Here is a 13,005-nt window from a genome sequence, read left to right on the forward strand (position 1 = left end):
CATGATTCTTGGGACATTGTGGTTTCGTGGTTTAGAAAAGAAGAAAACATCTCTTTTTTTCTACTCTTTTCATCCTTCCTGTCTGCCTCCATGCTCTGACCTTGACTGTTTCAATGCATACCTGCTGCCACCTTGGCTTTCCTAGAAAGTGATGAAAGTTGGAATCAGATAAAGAGAGTGGAGGAAAGTAGCATTCAACTCACCCTTTTTATCAATAACAGAGGGTGAGAACAAAATGCGAATGTCCTAAACACCTCACAGCGAGCCAGCACTGGGCACTGTTGGCCGTTTATAATGGGAGAGCTGGAATATTAAAAGTCTCAACGGCAACAAATCCTAATATGCGTTCTGTCAGCTGCAAACACAGCAATGTTTTCCTTCCTACTTTTATACAAGAGTAATGAAAAAAAAAAGTGCAAAGCAGTCATAGAAAACCCCCCTGTGAGAATTAGCTTCTTCTTTCATTTTAATGAGCTAACGCCACTGCGATCCTGACACAAAGGGGCTCTGGTTGGGCCATTCAGAAAAATTTTTTGTTGGTCACTGTGAAAGTGATAAGAATTATGCCCCAAAAAAAAAAAAAGCCATACAACAACGAATACTGTCAAATCTTGTCTCATAGTATAAAAGGTTGTCTTCTTTAGAATAATTCAAGAATTCAGAATGTTTGACTTGAAGCGTGTTATGTCTTCATATGTCTTGCTGCCATGCAGATGCAGTGAGTACCTTCTCTGAGAAATCAGCACAGCCGCTACAGCAAAGCTGGTGTGAAGTTGCTGTCACAATGCAAAACTTTTTAAAGAGGGCTTATTATACTTTTTCCTTTCATTGCAATTTGTTAAAGCTTTTTTTTTTTGCGTTTAAAATGCCTGAGTCACAAAGCTCAGAAGAAAAAAAAAAATAAAATAAAATAAAAAAAAAATAAAAACAAATGTTCTCATTTGTTTGAAAGGGGTCCTCACCTGACTCCCTAGGCTCCCTTGACATGAATGCCTCTCCTGACGCTGCCTAGCTGGCCAAGCTGAAAATCCCTTTCAAGCATGCCCCCAAAACAAATGCATGCTACCTAAAATTGAAGGTTTTCTTTAGTTTTCTTGATCAAAAGCCTGGAAAAATCTATTTCTTTCTAGCTATGTCTCCCTCTATGGCTCCAAACATTATACTGCCTGCCACTTCAAGGATGACTGGCTGACTGGCTTCAGAAACCATCCACCATCTGACATTTTATCAGATAGCACGGAGTCCACAGTGTCTTTTTCTAACTATGAGCACACAAATAATAATTCATTCAGATTTGCCAGCAACACAACACAGCAGGATGGTGGATACCCCCTTATGGATATCTTTTTGTCCAGAGGTGGCCGGCTACGAAGTAATCTGTGACAATGGGGAGCACATGGCCACTATCGCCCTCACCCACAGACAATAAACCTGTATCAAACAGTCAATGGCCACCTGAAGCAGTGTGGTTTTGCTGAGGGTGCACACGCAGTTCATGCTGCCATATTCTAACTTGCCTTGACTGAACATGACTACTTGTGTTAATTTTATTTTTGTTTCTTTATACTTACCCACGTTCTGGGTCTAAGAGGCAGTGGGCCAAATCTGATATGGGTAAATACCCTTGATTGCTGCTGACTGAGTGCACCTGCATTAGGGAGGGGGTGCAGCTGGATCACAAGTTAAAATTTCCTTAGTGTGAATATTGCGAATTCTGTTAAAATGACATTACTAAAAACAGATTAAAATTATTTATTAATTAAAAGAGGGGAGGGTCCTAATTAAAGGTTAAACATGATGTTTAAGTGTTAAAAAATTTGACGGTTTATGCCGGGTGTGTGGAGTCTTGGAGAAGGCTGTGGGTTTAAAAGGAAAAACCCTCAGTACACCTTTTTGCCCTGTTGCTACTGTGTCGCTATGAAGAGCTGTCTTGCCTGTTTTAAAGGCATGTTGGGACCACCCCAAGTAAATTGCCACTTTTGTGCCTTGAGAAAATAAATCACCCTGAACCTTGGCCTGTTGTGTTTGTCTGCCATCCCTTACTCATGTTGAGAGTTTCTGGTTTAGTGCTGAGGGGTTACATACCTTCGCCTAAGTCTAGGTGTGACATAATCCCTAGCACTCTTAATCTTTCTGACCTTCTTTCATTATCTCACAGTGTATCTATTTGTTTTTCTTCCCCAGTCCATCTGCAGGGGAGGCTCAAAGTGTGAATAGAGCACACTATAAAACCAGAAATAAAGTAATGAGCATGGTCATCATAGGTCCTCCCTAACATGGACATGAGAAAGCCAACCAACCAACCAATAAGGTTAAAATCAAAAATCTGTCATATGAATCACTGCAACAGTTGCATAATTGCTGCAATGGGTTGTTTCGTTGTTAAGATTATGTGTCCCTCAAAATGGACTTCTTGAGTTTTAAGGTCTTACCTGTAGCCCCCTCACCAACTTTATTATTTATTATTGTGTTATTTATCAACACGTTGCGCTCTCGGGTGTGAAGGTTTGCTATTGTTGGTGAGCCACCTCTGAAATGTCACAGCTGAAATGTCACTGTCAAATGAAGCTCTGTCTAAATCTATTTCAAGGTATTTGAATCTACTTAAAATGGAAACATGGGTTTGCAGCGTCAGAGTAAGTCAGTGTCAACTTTTTGTGTTGATTTCAACTTTGGTGAACTCACACGGGAAGTTGTTGTTGACAAATAACAAACTGAGAACTGGTACCCCATCACAGCGTCTCCCATTGGTTTGAATGGTGCTGTTTTGAAGCCTCCAGTTTGTAATTTTGCTGCTGCCCCCCTGGTTTTTAGAAACCAAAAGGATCTACATTTGGAGGAGAATGTGGTTCTCACCTGCTCTGTACTCCATCTTGATAGCCGCATCCAATGATGCATACTTCGGTTTATGGTCTCAAAAATTAGGCATCAGCATATCAGTGGTCAGAATCCAGCACCGCTTGAAATAAACAAAAGAGCTTTAGCTTTTGGCTTTAATCAAAGTCATCAGAAAACTGCAGTGTGGTAGTGTTTGTTCCCCACTAGTTGAGTGTGAGTCTGTTCTTTCACTGTCCTGTTTAATTAGAAGAGCTGCTGTAGTGCAGGCTCACAGTGAAGGATGTAACGCTGACACTTGAAACTAATGTTGAACTTGCATCATATTCATATTCATATGTTTGATGTTTAATAAATATTTCTGTCACTGGCTGGTGAGTCGTGACTCCTGTCTTCAACAATTTAGAAAGAATGCAGATGTATTGGAACATTTTGCTCCAGAAAACTGTCAGTGAAATGTGTTGTAAGCTGTTACAAATCAATAGTAAATGAACAATTTCATCATGCAATGCTGAGTTTCAGGGATGTTGAGCACTTCTGACAAAATAATGCTAAAGAGCCAGTCTGGTGCAGTCGAGCGGCAACTCTGTTTTCTGTTCAGGTTCTTTGTGCTTCTGTGCCACCTGACCTTCATCTCTTTCTTTAACTGTGTCTCAGAGAGTGTGTCAGTGTCCTTGGTCGGCTTTGTTGTCTACAAGTCAGCCGAACCTCTGACACCACAGCTCAATTCTCAAAATGATAAAAAGGATCTCCAGCCAATTGAAAATGGGCGATGTAGGCAGACAGTGGTGGGAGACAAAAAGAAATTTTAATTTAATTTAATTTTAGATTATATAAATATTAAATTGTTAATATAATATAAAAAAAAATATATATATATATATATATATATATAGACAGAGAGAGAAAGGGGGGGATATTACTTGTTATATTATATATGTTATAATTTATATGGCTCAGGCACCTCAGCTCGGTGTGTGAAACTAGAAGGATTTGCTTCCTAATACACACCAACACACACACCACTTATAAATTTCAGTGCCTCCAGGTACATGACAGTATTCTCCAGACTTAGCTGCTGCATAGGAATGAGTTAGTCTAACAGTCAATTAGATCTGCTTCATGCAGTTGTGTGTCGCTTCCAGTCAACTATTTTCATCTTTGTCGTAAAATATGTACAGACAGAGCTGTTGTTGTCCTCAGTGGACAACTTCTGTGCATGTGTGAGGCGGCCATCATTGGCAGGCAGGGTAATAACTCTCTCCCTTTTTATACTGAAGATGCCCTAAGTGCGTCTCTTCACTCCATATGTCAGCACATTTAATGCACTCTAGAGTTACTTCAAAAGAAACTAAAAGTACCAAAGGTGCCAAAATGAGAGAAAGAAGCATTTGAGGGAATGGTTGCTGCAGCCTCAGACCTACAGGCACCATCACTATTTTATGACTGTTATTGTTGTGTGGGTGCATCATAATTCCTAATTAGTTGTGGACTGTGCAACACAATGAAGTAAATGAAGTCTAAATATGTGGATATGGTTAATAATGCTAAATTAGAATTAGAATTGCTTGCATATGTCAGAAAATAAGCTCAGTTATGAGTTTGAGGAGTATTCTTATGTTATTCATTTGTACCGCTTTAGAAAGTCACGTGTAATAAAATGGGAAGCCTGCCACGAACAATTAAAGTACAATTACTTTTTGAGAGCAAAAATAGCAGTAACCACACAACTTGGATTTGAACCAAAACCTGGCTGGACTGCTCAGCTTCCACAGAGTAGAACGAGACCAGGAACCTTCCATGTATCCCCTGCGGTTTCTTTGTGATGGTAAGATTAGAATTATTTGATATACTATAAAATTATATATGTTGCAAATAAAAGAAGAAAACTAAGTTGGAAGGGGAGATTGTGTGTGGCACTCATCACACATTTTCCCAACACCAGTTCTCATGTCTACTTCCTCTCAGTCTGTGATCCCAGTCTCTTTGAGACATAAATTCTGTCGCATTACTTTGCAGTGGGGCCATTTGTTCACACCCTCTTGCCTCCGAAGGGTTATGTATTGTAAAATGATCATCTTTATAAGCAACACCTTAGGAAACATGATGTGATTTAGGATTTTGTTGACGGAAAGCCCTCATGGATTTGCTTTTATATAAGGTAACAAGAGTCTGTCTGGCAGCTTTGTCAATTTGGAGGGGGAGTGGGAGTGGGGGGTTGAAAACATAAGTGGCTTTTTGGAGGTGTCCTGTCATGGAAGAAAAAATGCTAATGAATCCTATCCCTGGTGAAGAGGGAGTGAGTTCAACACTGCCTGCACTAGCGAGTGATTTAAAGCATGTTAATGAGTCCAGTTATAATTACAACTACCATTACCTACTTTTTCTCACAGGTCCTCTTGTAATTTAATTTCTGATATCTCTTCTTTTGAAGTGGCTCTCTTGAGGTTTTTCTGCAAGACTGTCTGATTCCTTGACCACCCAACAGGCTGAAAAAAATAGAGGCAGAAACAGAAAAATACTGCCATATCAGCCAGGTGGAGATTGAGTAGTTCTCTCCTCATCATCATTTCTTACCTTAGATTTGCCTATAATTTTACAAAATTACACAATTTCAGCACATCTTTCTTTGATAACACAATGAGCCACTGAGTGAAAAGTGTGCTATATTTATGTCCTGTATTGTGTACAGTACAGTGAGAAAGAGGGTCTTGCTTGGCTTGGTTAGCTTTTCCGCATGTTCTATTGTATCTTGTGTTTTCACTTATTATTTTTACCCCATTTTTCTTAACTCATACCACATTTTATGCTTTTATACTGTCTCTTTTACTGTTTTATACATATTGGTTGTTATAACTTTGAGCTTCTGCGGCCGCTTTCCAATGTGCTTCAACCATAAAACGGCAAATAAACTGACTCTGACTTTGACTCTGCGAAACATGAGCCTGAAAACAAACTATCGAGATTGCTGTGTCTTTCTGATGTTGCAACAAGGCAATTGCCATTCTCAGCCACGGCCCAAAGACCAGCTCAGTCAAAATTTTTTTTTCAAGAAATATGGGGAGGCTCAGATCGTTTCATCACTTAAATCCACAAACATAGCCCTTCTGAGCGGCAATGGCAATGTTAAAAAAAATAAAATAAATGAATAAAAATAGTGCATAAAAATGTCTTGATCCCCAAAGGTTTTGTTGTCTCTGTTGTTTGGTCACCTATAGTTGTTTGTTTGAAGTCTCTTCCTTGTCAGATATTCAACAGTGTCAAACCGCATGTTGTGCTGTCGCTTTGACAGTGGGAACTCTCCCTGACTTTCAGGCTGGTGAAAATGTCATTTTTGTACATCATAACACACACAAACACACAATAATATCAGCCACAATTTGCGCTGTTTGTTAAACGCTTCAAATTAAAGATCATGTTTGTTGTTACATAGATCTCCAAGTGTCACGCAGAAGGTCCAAACAAACAGAAAAACAACATGAGGCCTTGTGCATTCATGAATATTTTGTTTGCATCATCGATTACTGGATGACTTTAAATTCTCTAATCCTTGTGCATGCATGCTTCATTTAGTTATTAAGAGCATGCCAACATATGTGTGAAAGACTAGAATAACAACTGTGTTATTCACAGTCCCTTCAGTACATCCATATATTTCTGTGAAATCCATGAAATCCAAGCAACACATTTAGATGAGATTTTACATGGCAGCTGTCACTATATATTTTACATCACATTAACACTGACACAACACTGACATTTTATCTTGAGCTACTGCAGCTGCAGAAACTAAACTTTCAACTTGGTACTGCTTTGGTTTCTGCTTTAGCAGGGCAGCGGTCCCATGTTCCAGGGCTGAGGTGCCTCCGAGTGCTGATTTCATTCCTTCATCTACATGTTATCAGCTATGATGCTAAATGCATTTTGAGTTGATTTTCTCAAATCGCAGATTTCCGAAACTTCTCTGTATTTCAGTTACAGGACATATCTCAAACACTGGCTCAACTCAAAATTGCACTTTCGACTCAGTTTCAGCATTGTTTATATTTCTGTTTATGTGATGCAATGCTCTTTTTTTATCTGTCACCTGCAGTGGTATCATAGATATACATTTTTACTCTCTCCAAGCAATTTTAACACTGTGTTTTTTGATGTTCATTTATTATTGTTGCATTTTTTCCGGAAAAAAATTAATGAATACAACAGCTATTCAGCTTGTTAATCTACTTGTGAAAGTTGGAAGTTTTTATTTTGTAATTGATGTACTTCATTTGCAATTTTCTCTGACTAAGCACTAATGGTTTTATCAGCTAAACTGAGTGACAGTCATCACCTCATTTGCATTTACACCTAATTTGCTCTTCACTTTCTATCGCAGGTAACATCTTATTCAAATTTTCTTTAATTTCAGGAGAAGTCTAGTCATGTCCAGGATATATCCATTTAATACATTTACATTCTAGCCATGTATTAGTATTTTCTTTGCTTAATTGAAATTGCTATTAGTTTTTCTGTCACGGACGCTTGTTTCCATAGCAGCGATCATTGACGTCAGTGTTGCTATGACGTCCTCATCCTCTTGACTTGTTTGCTTTTATGTTCACTTTCTCAGTTGGGTCAGATCCTCATTTCGGTGCCATTAATCTCTCATGTTTTAGCACCTTTCCACATTTACAGACTCATAGAGCTCTAGACGTAATACATTTTTTTTTTTGGTTTATAAGAGGTACTCTTGCCTGCTGTGTATGCTTAGTTACAGGTGAACAGCCTGCTGTGAATATTTTAGAGGGGTCTATCTTGTTTTCACGGCAGCATTGAGCCCAGCACTTTTTGGCTCTTGACAGTTGACAAATACTCCCCCTGTGAGATTTAATCTTAATTCCTCAGAGAGTCTTACTCTGCACACCAGACAGGGAACCTAGCATTTCATTATCAGTGCCACCATGGTGAGAAATATTAAAGGAAGCAATCAAACTTTTGTGGTAAAACTAAAACATCAAGTTGAACATGTGAGCCATGCAGTACAAGGGATTTGTTTTTTAGAAAGAATTTAAAGAATTCTTTATACTAATAAGAATTTTTCAAACCTTTTCGTATAAAATGCTTGTTCACTACAGACGCAGTTGGTTACTCCTTCAACCACTTTATTAGTTATTTTGCTGTCAAACTGTTGCACTGCAAGCCAAGGCATATTTCAGATTTTCTCTACTCTGAAACTGAAGCGGCCCCAGAGCTGTGTTCTTTCCAGTTGTTTCTTCCACGTTGAAGCTTAATTTCCTCTTGCTGTGAACTTAAAATGATAGTAATTCAATAAAGCAACAATAAGTCTAACTATAGGTTTAGGTGTGTGTTTAGGTGGGTTGATCCCATCAATGCAGCTGATCTTGTTTTGCTCAGTTTATTAGAACGGATGACAAACAATCACTGAAAGCTACTGGGACCCAAACCCTGATAAATGGTCAATCAAGTCCCGGAGGAAACCCACGCAGGCACAGGGAGAACATACAAACTCCATACAGAAAGGAACCAAGCCCGCAACCTTCTTGTTGTGGGGCACAAGCAGTAACCACTATGCAACCATGTTGCCCCCTTTTCTTCGTTTATTATTTTTAATTTGAAAAGCTCACTGTCACTGTTTCATCTTCATGACCAAACATTAAAAAAAAAAAAAAAAAAAGGAGAGAATGACTAATAGGTTAATCAATATTTCCCTTTAGCCCATTTAGACTAGACTGGTCACACTTACACAAATGGCACTTAAGGGGCTCAAAAACAAATATTGCCTGAATCACAGCCACCCGTTTACTTAAAGTCTCACCATTTGGCTGTGTATTATAAATCCTCTCATATGGATTTGAGATTGTTCCGAAGGATTTCAGGCACTTACCAAATTGGAGTGGAAACTCAGTGTCCTTTTCTTGCTAATGGAGACAATGCAAAGCTGCCTCAGTCTTATAGATGTTGGTTCTGAGTGTCTGTCATTTATCCTGCCTGGAGGTTTTGCAATAGTGAGTGCCTGAATGTCGATGTTTGCTGCTGTGATGCTTTTTCCTGAGACATCATTTAGTTGAACTTAGTCTGTACCCCCAGTGGACCTGTTCAGTCTAAGACAATGTCTCATTGTTTTGCCTGTGATCCCAGATCACAGACATATTTAGTTTAAGTGTGCATTTCATCATCACAAAGACATTCAGATTCTTCCATTGCACAGAATCTAATGTGAACAAGAACTGGGTTCTTCTTCAGCAGTTTGAAAGATGCAACTGCTCTTTTTGACCCTTGTTTGCATCAGAATCTATTCAAAATTGCAGTCTTTTTTTTTATAGAGGGACAAAACTTCTTCACAGCTTCTATTTCCGCTATTTCCGCTTTTATTGCGCGACTGTGGATAAATTGCTGCCAGCAAACTTGGATCCTCTCAGCCTTTGTGCTTGATAGCGACAAAACATGATTATTTGTTCTTTGAAAATCCATAGCATCTGTTTTGGTGAAGAGCAGGAGCATCAGCACCACTGACTTTCTGTTTTCTCAAGGCCGCATTTATTTCAACTGGTATATGTAATCTGTGTTGTTAATTGCTTGACAATTATGCTCAGTGCACATTTTTCTCCCTGCCTTAGAAAGACAAATCAGAAAAACTGTATTGTCCATTGCAAAGCGGTAGAAATCCATATACGTGACTCTCAAATGTACACAGAACAGACCCAGCAGTAATCCAAACATAGAACACTGTATCATAACATTGCATAGGCAGGTTAAATATTGTTTAGAAGAGTGAAAGCATTGTTTAAATTCTATTATGACTTCTCCTCATGTCAATGAAATCAGATATGAGAGATTTCTGGATTATTGTTGTCCTGGCTGGAGAGACTGCAATTGTGGCATGGTGGGAGGAGTTGAAACGAAGAGTGGGTGTGAAGGGTCACATTCAAAAATGCTCTCAGCACATGAATATAAACATGAAATATTTGTTCAAGCTTTGTAGCGAAAGTTGAGCGTCAATAGATGTCTCAATTGGTATTGTTTGACTGTGTTATCAGTGTATCACTGTTTCAACCATCAAGCTGTAATTTTTTCCTCATGTCACATCTTAGAGCGACAGCTGTAAGAAATAGAAAATTCATTTGATGTGCAATGCAGATCTATTTTAAAAAATGATGACATAATCCTGAAATGTTATTGTCAGGCTGCCATAAGGGCCTACCAGAAGATACAGTTTATAGCCACACACATACACCAGTTTATCCAAAGATGAGTCTCATGTTTCAAGCAGGCTGCAGAATTTATAGATAGGAAATCTATTTCCTGTCAGGAAGGTGGCATCGTCTGCATTGTGATCAAGACATCAGCTGCTCGTTTTGCCAAAAACTCTGTATAGGCTAGTATTACTGGTATTCCTGCACTGGTTCTGTTTACATTAGGGTGCAATTGTGGTGAATATAATGCAATACTTTTGTTTATTTAAAAACTTAAATTGCCTGCTCGCTCAGTGGTTGGTTGGGTGATAAAACATCAACAGCATCTGTTGCTTAGCAACAGAAAGAGTTAAAATTAAATGTCTCAAGAGTCAAAATAAAAGCACACAAACTACATATTCCCCCTGTTCTCAGTTCAGCAGTCATTATGCTAAAATGAAAAGTCTTCTGAGAATGAATTTGGGCTCTGTTATGTTCTGAGGTCAGATGTGGGCTGTGAATTAGGAGCTGCTCGTGGTGGGACACAACAGCTTGGGGGTCAGTCAGCTCACCACTTTGGTCCACAATTAAAAAATGACAACTATTTAGTTTGTGATTACCTATTAATGTACAGTCAATATCTCCAAAGGATATATATATACATATATATATATATATATATATATATATATATACATTGCATTATTTGACTTCAGTTCATGATGAATATTTGACAAAATTCTAAACATAGCTTTGTGCTCATTTTGTACCAATAAGAGAACATGCTTTTTCTGAGAGAAGTAGCTCCATCTTTTCCTATTTAGTGCAAAAGGAATTTGTCTGCAGAGCTTTAACAGCATGCTGAATAATGCCCTGGAAGACCTTCCTCTCTGCTAATAAACAGTTTTACAGGGAAACTGTACAGTGAATATTGCTTTATTATTAAATCAGTTGCGTGAAATGCTGCCGAAACAATGGTGTCATCAGAAAAAAACTGTTCCACCAGTGAAGTAAAACAACGCCAACATCTGTGCTGTCAGATAGTCATGGCTGCCAGTAATATTTAAAGTGCTCATCCCCAATCTGCACATATTGTTTTTAAGCAACAAAAAAAAAAAAAAACTGGTGAGGCAAAAGCTCTTCTTACTTTGTCACACTGACATTGCAGCCAACAGTATTTTCAGTCCCCAGTTGTCTCTGAGGGATCTTCTCCAGTTTAATCAAATGCTTTGTTGCGGTTGAGGATTTTTAGGGCTCTTGTCACTGGTTAACGTGAATTTTATTTCATGTCACACAGATCCCGCTGAGGAAGCAAATCTTCTGTAGCTTTGATGGATTTTCCCCCTGACTTTGTTTATTCGGATTCCACCAACACTTGTAAGACAAGCTTGAATACATGGCCTCTAATTATAGCCAAAACCCCAGCTAAAACACACTCATCTAAAATGTATTAAGGATGTATTGCAGTGTCAGAGCAGTTGGTTTATCCAACTGTTTTGCACCCAGGATATGTCGGTCATCGTCCTTAAAATCATAATGTGGCTCCAATCGGCGAGGCTCCGTTCACTGTTGAGGAGAGGGATGTTCACTATCTCACCCAAATGCAAAATGGAAAATCGTTGAAGAATGTGAATGGGATCATTCCCTTAGACAAAAGTGTTCTCTTCTCTTCTCTTTTGATTTTTATTAATTTTGTTGGTTTGTTTTTAGATTCGTCCTGAATTCTTCCCTGCTTATGGAATCACATCTTTCATCAGCTGCCAAATGAAATAGACAAGAGTGATGTTGGAAATGTCTTGCAAAAGACAACATTCAGATACATGTGTGTGTTCAGCTGTCTTCGTATATTTTCATCTCATCTCATGTACCGTTTGTCCTACGGAAGTCAACCCACCGTTGACTTTCTTAGGGAGTCATGAACGATGAATGAATGATCATCTGAGACTCTGAAATCTTCCTCTGATGTCATACATTTTATGGTCGGATTAATTCATGAAATGGACAACACTTTAATCCACCATGGATGTATACAGCGATGAGCCCTAACATTATCGCTACTCTAATATTATGTAGTTCCCCGTTTCAAATGTCAGTGCCTCCTCTGTAATTTCTTTGTTTTCATCTCGCAAAAGAAAACCATATTCGGAGGGGGAGGTGTAGCTGAGGAGGAGTGAGGGCTGGATCTGTCCTCCTGCTGTGTTTTCTATCCCATTTGTATGGTATAGTCTGTCAGTCACACAGTAACCACACCCCCAATTTTTACGCCGCTTTGGGGTCTATTTTCCTCTAAATGGGACCATCAATTAAAAAAATTTAACATATAGAAATTTATTATTATATTAATGTTGTATCAAAGACTTGACACCAGACACTGAGACCATAAACTCATGTACCAAACTAGTAAGACAACTTTCCCATAGAGTTCAGTACAATCTGGCTTCTATTGACAAGCACCCTGATGTCCTCTTTAATTGACTATGTTTTGCCCAAAAGCAGCCCTGACCTTTTTACCTATCAATTACTTCTTTAGACCTTTGAAGGTGTGATACAGCCATTCACAAAGTGTAAGATCTGTTGGTGGTGGACAGGGGACAGCAAAGAAAACTTGACTGTTCTGCAGCTACAGAACAAACTGTGGTTCTGTGTGTTCTGACAACTTTCTATCAGAACCAGCATGAACTTCTTCAGCATTTTGAGCTCCAGTATCTCTTGGATTATCGGATCAGGCCACATGGTCCAGCCTTCACTCTGGTTTTCTTTCCTTGGACCACCTTTAGTGGGCCCGGGTCTCTGCAGACCGGGCTCATGCCACAGAGCTGCAAAGTTGGAGATGCTCTGACTCAGTCACGTACACGTCACAGTTTGGTTCTCGTCTAAATCTTTCTCATCCTCACACCTGAAGAAGGATCTTCATCACATCAACTTCAGGACTGAATTATTCGCCTGACGCGTTGCCATGCACCTGACAGGTGCCATGGCAACCACATCATCAATG

The 13,005-nt window shown here is 39.0% G+C and overlaps 1 protein-coding gene across 1 annotated transcript in view; it reads left to right on the forward strand.

Annotated features, from left to right (window-relative positions):
* The window catches only part of astn1 (astrotactin 1), a 402,459-nt gene that overhangs the window by 97,636 nt on the left and 291,818 nt on the right, over window positions 1-13,005 (forward strand). The gene's annotated exons all lie outside the window — the stretch shown is intronic.

The sequence above is a fragment of the Echeneis naucrates genome, chromosome 17, assembly GCF_900963305.1.
Source record: "Echeneis naucrates chromosome 17, fEcheNa1.1, whole genome shotgun sequence".
Lineage (NCBI taxonomy): Eukaryota > Metazoa > Chordata > Actinopteri > Carangiformes > Echeneidae > Echeneis > Echeneis naucrates.